Source organism: Propithecus coquereli, unplaced genomic scaffold, assembly GCF_000956105.1.
Source record: "Propithecus coquereli isolate 6110/MARCELLA unplaced genomic scaffold, Pcoq_1.0 Scaffold8, whole genome shotgun sequence".
NCBI classification, from domain to species: domain Eukaryota; kingdom Metazoa; phylum Chordata; class Mammalia; order Primates; family Indriidae; genus Propithecus; species Propithecus coquereli.
In genome coordinates, this window is record NW_012154173.1 from 3091363 (window position 1) to 3101761 (window position 10399).

Below are 10399 nucleotides of genomic sequence, written 5' to 3' on the forward strand. Positions count from 1 at the left end.
ATTTTTTTCTTTGAAAATAGATGCAATTTTGAAGTTTGTATAGTGAATCTATTTCACAAAGGACAAAGAATTTATATTAGCATAAATAACATCTAATTAAACAAGTACTTGCTATTAAATATGATATATAGAATTTATTAAGTGCCTGACATCATCATAAACACTGCAATTTTAAAAAAATAAACATAGCTCCTGGCTATAATAAGCTCCCCATATAGCTAGAATATTCAAAATATTACAACAAATACTTGTGTTATTCAAGTATTTTTCACTAGTGGATATTTTATTATTGCTATAGGAAGAGCATCTAACTTAAACAAACAGATATACTTCTTGGAAGCAGAATTATAGCTCAAAATATTAATCGCTGCTTTTTCTGTGTTTTTGTCCCTCCTTTCTGTCTTTGCCTTGCCAAGCCAACACTGAAATAAAAAAAAGACTCAAGAAGATACATGTCAAAGCACAAGTCAAAAAGACACATATGTGTATTTATGGAAGTATATTTTTGGTAATGAGAGACTCGTACGGCAAGGGCAGTGGGAAGGTGGGACTGTGCCCAGAAAGGAGGAATAGCAGGGCCTGACTCTGCAAAAAGGAGGAGAAGGGCTGGATTTTTCTATTACAAGTACTGGGGAGTAGAGTTGAAGGGATTCATTCCTGGTTCTTCTCCAACATATTTTCCCTCTTCCCCAGTGACCCTCTGCCAATGGGCAAACCATGATTCCATAGTTCAAGATACCTATAAATTTCACTGAATGAAAATTAGAGGACTTGGACTCCTTATGTGGAGATGGGGGTGAAAAAACACCTTAGAAGTGAAACTTATCAGAACACTTTTGGATTTTTCCTGTGACCAGGTACACGGTAACACTGCTTTTATTTTTACAGTACTGGTACAAATGTAATCGTGCTTTTCTTGTTACATTTGGCCTACTTTCTATTTTTAACTATGACACATTCATATACATATTTCATGCTAATTAAATATTTAACAATTTTTCATTATCTTTTCATTTCCAAATTATTGCCAATTGCACATATAACCAAATTTATGATTTTTGCCTACCAATGTCTGAAAGTACAAAATCTTAGGAATGTGTTTTTCTTATATCTATTGTTATCCAACATATTTTCATAGCAGCAAGGCAGAATTTTCTGGTAACATGATTCGTATATCTCCCATAATAGAGGGGCTGAAAATGACTTTAAGTGAAGGTAGTCTGTATTATTTCTAATTGTGGTGACATTAAACCTGGTGTTGTAGACTCTAGGTACTGTCAATGATGCCCACATCCTGGTCTTCATGTCTGTTTTAAACACTCTGCAGAAACAGGATGAATCCCCCTTAAAATTTGGTTCAAATGTCAAGACAAATGATGCCACACACACACACACACACCCCAAGAGGGCATGAAAAGACATTACCTACATAAGGCTGGCTTCCCAAACTGGTCCCAAAATGTCCTGAGAGAACCAAGAAAGAACACTTGGCTTGGGGATGTTATGGTAGTCAGTGGGTGGAACTGTGGTCAGGCCTCCAAAATATGACAGGCCTTGTATGCGTGAATATCCCACTGGCTCCAAAGGAAGGAGCACAGGACTTTCCTATTGGCTGGCCCAGATGTGTGCTGAAGGGGAAGAAGGAGGGGTGAGACATAGACGATGTCTGCTATCAAACATTAAAAAGTCAGAGCATTCATTACACTGTCTCTGTAATCCCCTCCCCTTGAGTATGGCTGGGACCCATGACTTGTTTTGAACCAATGGAATGTATAAAATGTGATACGACATCATTCTTGTGGCTATGTTATGTGATATTACATGGTAAAGGGGAGGAGATCTTACTCCCCCATGATTATATTAATAGTACATTATATATACGTATATAACTCCAAGAAGACTCACTCTTCTCTGGCCTGGAAGTAGGAGACTACTGCGTTGTGAGCTGCTTGTGGGGAAAGCCACAGGGCAGGAAGATGTAGACAGTTTCTGGAGTTGAGGGCTTCAGCTTTCTGGTTTCTAGGAACTGAATTCTGCCAACAACCACAACCACATGACCTTGGAGGAGAACCCTGAGCTGTTGCAAAATGTGCTGTAAAATGTTATGTGGCAACAGATAGTATACCAAGGGATAACATTTTTTCCCTAGCCCTCTCCTTTTATCTTTTGATGTAAGGAAAAGATTTACGAAAAATATATTTCATAAGAATACATTTTTATTTTGTTTGAATAGATGGCAAATAGATCAGAGTCAGAAGTGGAAGGCCTGAAACATAGCAGTGAGTTTCATGATGGAATGCAAGGAAAAGAATGCAAGAATGAGAGAAATTAGGAATCTATTACAATAAACATGGCATCACCAGTGGCCTCAAGTAGGGTTCTGCAATGGAAACAATAAAGAAACCAGGAAAGGACAGTCTGTAAGATGCCTCGGGTAATCGGGTGTAGGCAGTAAGGAGATGAAGGACTCAGATAATACAGATGGCTAGGTGCAATGGCTCATGCCAGTAATCCTAGCACTCTGGGAGGCTGAGGCAGGAGGACTGTTTGAGGTCAGGAGTTTGAGACCAGCCTGACCAAGAGTGAGGCCCTGTATCTACAAAAAACACAAAAATTAGACAGGCATGATAGCATGGGCCTGTAGTCCCAGCTACTTGGAAGGCTGAGGCAGGAGGATCACTTGAGCCCAAGAGTTTGAGGTTACAGTGAGCTATGATCACGCCACTGCACCCTAACTGGGGTCACAGAGTGAGACTCTGTCTTATTAAAAAAAAAGTTAAAAAAAGGATAATGCAGAGATTTTTCAATCAGGGTGATGTGGATGGAACTAAGTTATTGATTGAAATTGGCAAATCAGAAAGAGGGCTTCATTTAGGGAGAAGATTACTTTTATATTAAATATGTTGGATTTGAATTGACCAAAAATAAAGGTGTGGATCAAGATTGACATGCACTCATACAACAGACATGCATTGAGCACCTTTTAGGGGTCTGGCATTGCAATAAGCCCTGGGTGTAAACCTGAGGAGTAAGCTATGTTCTCAACCTTTCAGATGCTCACACTCTTGTTCAGGCAGACATACACACAGGTACATTCATACAGGGTATCAGTTCTACGACAGAGGCAAAATTAATGTGCTAAAAGGCAAAAAGGTTGGAGAACTCTTTCTCATCCTTCAAGACTCAGTTCAGGTGGAGTTATTACCTGAGTGGAGCCTTCCCTGACCACTGTCTCCCCAGTCCCCTGTCTGTCCCTGCAAAGCTCTATTATAGCACCTGCTCTTTTCTAACGCAATTATTTTTTAGCATGTCTGATTTTTCTTCCTACGGGATGGTGAATTCCTCGAGAGGTGAACAGCCTCTTTTCTCTCTCGCCTTTGTATTCCTAAGGCAGCATATGTCATATGTTGCACACTGAAAAAATGCTTGTGTGTTACGGTTGGTGAGGGTAATTAACTTGTTTAAGGTAAGATTTATGTAAGGGAGAGGGATTACATAAATTTAAGCCTGAGGATTATATCTTTAGGTAACATCTTCAACAGTCTGTTCATATAATATGTCTAGCAGCTCCGACTATATACAATATGGAATGCCCAGTAAGTTTTGCCTTTTTATAAAAAGGAACTTTAGATGTGTGGAATGTGAAACTGGCACTCTTTATAAAATAACCTTTATTACCAGCTCAGGTGGTCTTTACGATCTAGATAGGTATTTGGCCTATTGCCTTGGAATCTGGGGGCCTTCTCCTGCCATACCAATATACAAGGTTTCAACACTTCATATTTTAAAAAATTTTTAATTATCAATGGTACATAATAGTTGTATATCTTTATAGGGTACATATAATGTTTTGATACAGGCATTCAATGTGAATTAACCAAAACTGGGTAATTGTAACCTGTAACCTCAGGCATTTAACATTTCTTTGTGTTAAGAACATCCCAATTCCACTTTTTTAATTAAAGTATACCCAAACTTATTGTTGATTATAGTCATTTTGTTGTGCTATAAAATATTGATCATTTTATGTAACCATCTAACTATATTTTTGTACCCATTAACCATCCCCACTTTATCCCTCCTCCCTGCTACCCTTCTCAGCTTCTGGCAACCATCTTTCTACTTTCTGTCTCTGTGAGATCAATTGTTTTTAACATTTAGCTCCTACATATGAGTGAGAACATGCAAGATTTGTCTTTCTGTGCTTGGCTTATTTCATTTAACATAATGTTTCCCAGTTCCATCCACGTTGTTTCAAATGGCAGGATTTCATTCTTTTTCTGTGGCTATGTAATATTCCATTGTGTATATGTACCACAATTTCTTTATCCATTCATCTGTCTATGGACACTTAGGTTGATTCCATATCTTGTTTATCGTGATTAATGCTGCAATAAGCATGGGAGTGTAGATATCCTTTTGATATGGTGAATTCCCATCCTTTGGATATATACCCAGCAGCAGGATTGCTGGTTCTCAAAGCCTCATACTGATATGCAATATGACTTGTGAAAGTCAGACTACATACTAGAAAAATGTCAGAATAAAATTTGAAGGAAACATCTCACATACCTCACAGTAGAGAATATTGCTTACCAGGGAAAATAATTACTTTTATAGATTGGAAGGCCCCTTAAGGCTTTATCTTCATTCTTTCTTTATAACTGGAAGCTAACTTCTGGAGTTTAATATTGTTTTCTTTTGCCTAAGTCCTAAAAGATGGACTTTTTGAATTAAAAAAAATGTTTCATTGAGTTATCTTGCCACCAAAAAAATGTGCTTCTGAATTTGGATTTACTATTGCAGATTTCTTTTTTCTAATTTGAGGGGATGTGTATTAGACAGCAATATCAGCACTTAGTAATTCCTGTCTCCATTTCTAAATTCTACTTAAAAGGGCCAGAAAGTCATCTAAAATGATAACATGTTTTTCTGCAATTAATAAGATGTGGGAAATTAGCACACTCCAAAGTCTGATAAAGGATTAACAATCCTTGTTGCTGATACTAAGGTGGAGAAAGACATCATTGCTACATCTCTATGAAGGACAATTCTGTCACTGCATCACATTTCAGTGCATTGATACACTACTGGGATTTGTGAAAATCACCTAAAGCGATTACTCAAAGCAGCAATGCTTTCCAGAGGTTGGTTCAGGCATAGATGTGTGACAAATCCTGACCAGTGAGACAAGAAGGAAAGATTGCTGGAGTGTTTCTGGGGGTCTTGCTTGCACTTATTTAGAAAGAGAGAGAAAATATGAGCTATTTTCTCACTTGGGAGAACACTGAACTGTCTGAAAGTTATGGCTGTAACTATTGAAATAAGCCAAAGTGTGAAACTCCCACCTTCAAAGGATAGCACAACTAAAAGCATGATGAAGAGGAACTGGTTGTCCTTACATCCAAACTTGGCACTGGCCTACCTCTGGACTTCTAGTTATGCGAGCTAAATATATTTTCTTATTTAAGCCAATTTGAAATAACCTTGTGTTACTTGATGTTGAAGCCTTCCTAAGTGACACAGAATGTGGTGAAATGAAGCAGAGTGCTCAAGAGATGATACCCTAAAAGGTATATTTACTGAATGGAGAGAGTAGTTGTAGGAAGTGAGAGTTCTCTACTCCAGAATACCCTACTATTCTAGGCTAGGAATTGGGTGACCGTAGTGAAGCAGTTGTCTACATTCATTTAAACTGTTGCCTGTTGTATATTGTGACTTAAATCAATTTGTATATAGGATCCAGTGTTAGGGAAAGCCACAGGGAATGTTTGGAATGCTGAGATGATTTGATACTGTCTAATGCTGTTGGTAAAATATAGCATGGGACTGAAGGTGGCTGAACCAAATGCTTATAGGAAACATGACTTTACAGACAGAGGCCATTTATATCTTTCATTATAACCAAGTCTATCAATGGTTAGAATAGCCAAATACTCTATCCTTAGCTAAGGTTAATCAAATATCAACAGAGAGCCAGAAATTTAGCAGGTCACAATATTAGGGTTTCATTTAAGTGTCTCCTGTTAAGTTATTCTCTGTTGGGAAATCCTGGGGAAAAGAGCAGATTATTCATGATGCTTCCCCACCAAAGGAAATTATTTCAAATTCCTTCAAGGCAGGGGCTGTTGATCTGGGACAAGTGGGTTGAGAAGGACACAGAAGAGTATAGTCAAGAACAGACATTTTTATGTTCAAAGAAGATCACATCTAAATCAAGATCTTTAATTGTGGACTGGAAGAAAAAAATACCTGAAGCCTAATAAATTGTTATGAGAACTCTATTGACTTGTGAAAATACCCTGGCCATGGAAATTTCAGCAACTTAAAATGATCTACTAAAGCTTTCCTCTACCAGATCTGTCTTTATACCACTCACCTCAGTTATGATCATAGAGGAAAATGTGCAAGGATTTACTACATACACAGAACAGAATATTGCTGCCAAGTTGGCTGATTATGAAACGTATTCTTTTCCTGGGGTACAAAATCTTCTCTTGTCTCTCCAACAGAGTGTAAATAGTGTGGGCTAATGACTCATGTTTAATTTCTCATTATCCTTTTACCAACTGGGAGTTTTATGATTGTTATCTTCTTCCTTCCTCCCTTTTTTTATTAGCTATTTTAGGGGTGGATCCCTTATCTTTTAGTCTGAAGTTGAAGGAACCATATCCAGTCCTGATGGGGAGGACTGCCCATAAGTCAGGGACTTTGCACTGGGATCTAGACACAGAAGAGACTTTGGTCTTTCTTCAGGAAGGATGTGAATATATCTATGTAGGTGTTAGCATTTCTAAAAATACTTACAGATAGTGGTCAGCCAAAGATAGGGACTGTAATGGGCATCACATCATGGGTGACTCCTCAATTTCCTTCCACTTTCAAATGATTAGCAAAAGGCAATCCTGGCATTCTCATTTTTTTTTTCTTCCAATTCTCAGCAATAGAACCTCAATGAAATTCTGCTATTATGCTTTTGGAAAATGGCCCTCTACTTCTTCAAAAGACACACAATAGAATATGGTTTCATTGTTGACTCTGGAAGTTATAGCTCTGGTTATAATGCTTAGAATTTTTGCAACTATCTTGGTACACCTTGAAGATCAATCCAGCACAAAGAAGAGGGAAGATGAGCAGGAATAATAGAAATGTGAAACTCGAGTCCTAATGTAGGGCATCTCCTGACTCTGGACCTATTGTTGTAAAATCATACATTTCATCATTGTTTGATCCAGTTTGAGTTGGGTCTTCTGTTACTTGGAGTCCAAAAAATACCATCTTATAAGTAGCTTCTTTGTCTATGTGTTATTTTTATTTCCTTATAAAATGGGACCTGGCATTTGGTTTGATCTGCCTATATCCATGGGGTGTATGTGAGGGATAAGGTTGCTGTATTTAGTAAAGAAAAATACAGAATACTCAGTTAATTTGAATTTCAGATAAAAAAATATATCTTGGGACATACTTATACTGATAGTCAAATATAAGTTGGCATTCGTATTTTATCTTACAACCCTAGTAAGGATACCTTGGTGATGTGGTATAAATTGGTATTTTTGATGCCCTGGGTTATTCTGGTTGCTTACTCAAAAAGGGAGCACATAATTTATGGATGACAGTAAAGGTGAAAAGCGGTTGGATTTCCCTAGCACTTCTATTTATATTGGGGCTAGGAAATTTAGATTATGTGTCAGCAAACTTTTGTTACAAAGGGCCAGATAGTAAATATTTTAAGCTTTGCAGGCCTTATGATCTCTGTTGCAACTACTCATCTCTGCTATTACAGCTTGAAAGCTACCATAGACAATACATAAATGAATAAGCATGGCTGTGTTCCAATAAAACTTTATTTTCAGAAACAAATTGTTGGCCAGATTTGGCTTATAGGCTGTAGTTTGCTGACCCCTGATCTAGATCATCCAATAGGATCTGATGAGGAGACATAGCTTTAGTTTGCATTCCAGAACACCTCTGTAATACTTCATGTCCCTTCCTACAATGTGCTAGGCTGAGGTGTTCAGTTGAAGAATTCGTACAAAGCCCTATATATTATAAAACTGTGGTAGACCTCAAGAAAATTTTCATAGTCTTTAGTGTTGCTCAAATGACAACAGCTTGGTTAAATGGAAACTTTCTTTTACAGAAAGAAATGAAGTGTGGAGCTAGAGAAGAATGGGAGACAGCAAATAAACTCGTAGGGACTACAACATAAGAGGCAAGAACCATTGTCCTAGTATCAAAGGAATCATGCCTCTCAGAAATAAATTTACTGAAAATGAAACAAAAATACTTTAGACTGAAAATAAAATGATATCAATAAGTACCAACTATTAATATATGAAAAGCAGTGGGTCATAACGACTGGGAAATATGAGCAGAATTAGTTTGTGAATGGACAGCATATCCAGATGCAGAAAATCACAAGCATTAAATTCTAATTCATGATGTAAAAGATTAACTAGATATACACCTCTAGAGCACAGACAAAAAGTATAAACAGATATGAAAATAAATAGAGATACAACTAAAGGACATGGGGAGCATTGTATGGGGGAAGGGCATGCCTCTAACCCTCGCTTGGGTGAGGCAAAGACATAAAGTGTAACCATAATGTTTGTATCCTCATAATACCCTGAAATAAAAAAAGAAGAAAATAAATAGAGAGAAAATAAAGCAAAAGGAATTGATGTCTTAAGGAGATAATAGAACTTACCAGCAGGCTATATAATTTCAAAAAAGCCCCAACTTAAGTATTATAAAAGGTATCGATGTAACAAAAACATTTGTACCCCCTTAATATTTTGAAATAAAAAAATCAAAAAAATAGCAGAAATTGTTTCTGAACTGAAAATGATATGGTTACAGAAATTTATGAAAACCTTTATTATATAACTACATCCAGAAAATATTTTAAAGTATCTTATAAGTATCCAAGTCAATTAAAACTTAGTTCAACTTATATTGATTTTAGCCCTCTTTCCACAAGGTTAGCTTCAGAAAACAATAAAATAAAATTTACCACCTATTAGATCTTTGCATAGCCAAATTAATTTTTATGTGTAAAATGTACAAGAAGTTTGTTTTAGATGTTTATAGAAATAAAAGCAGATATTGTAAAATCAAGTGATTATTCTTAAATAGTTGCTTTTCAATTATTGAACCAAAATCTAAGAATGGAGATAAAAAGGAATCTAACACTTGTAGAATCTAGGAATTGTAGGTAAAAAGAACTTATGATAAATATTTAAGCCAATAAAATCCAATATAATTACTTAAATATTCATGAAATTTTGTTTCAAAATTGAATGTATATAAATTATGTGAAGAAGAATCTATATGTTGGAAAGAGTTTTAAAAAATACAGATTTATACCCTTGAATTACACTACAGAAGACTAGGTAAATTGCAGAGGGGTGAGAAATGGTGGATAGGTGAATACAGAAAAAAAATTAAAAGCCCCAAGTTTCTCTTTAAATAACTATAAACAAAAAACGTACTTGTTATTTTATTTTGAAAATTAAATAAATCCAATTTTGAGTTTTTAAAAACACAAGATAGCCACTAATAAAATTAAAATTTGAATGCATACCAACTAAATTATTGAAGAACTCATAGACAAAATAAATTTGGTTTATATAGCCAAAAAAATAGAATGGGAAAAATTTGTTCTTTAAACAGTAAATACACCACAGGAAGATAGTAATGTTTAAACCAAAATGAGCCATTAAACCTTATTGTTTTCCCAATTAAACATAACAAGTAACATAAAAGGGGAATCCTATTCATTATGTATTTTGTATGTATTTTGACTTAGTACTAGAATAAAATGTAACCTTGACCCTCTTCTCACACATCCCTTGGTCCTGTTCTTCATTTTCTCCATCCGTGTCTACGCCATTCTTCGTATCTGCTTCATACTGTCGTCTTCTCTGCACCAGTCTTAGCTGCTGGGAATAGCAACTGTGACTGGGTGATATAGCACTGTCCTCAGCTGCAGTATCGTGTGGCCTGGCTCCTAGATCCTTCTGATCTGTGTGTTGCTCCCAACAGCCGTCTTCCTACTTACTTCCTTAGAATATAATAAAAGTTATTAAACTAAATATAAAATAAAACCCATTAAGAGACAACACTCATGAATTAAAAAACTAAACTTGGTCATATACTGTGAATAATTAAAATGTATGATGCAGTATGAGTGGAAATAAGGAGATGGGTAAAGATATATTCTGCAAAATACAGATAGAAAGTGAGACTACCAAATAGTAATATCAAATATATTTCAAAGGCCAAAACATTAAATGTATATTCACTGTATACTGATAATTCATCATGAAGGTTTAACAAAAATTAACTTCAGTGTGTCAAACAACATATTAAAATGCTATATAAATTATATAAA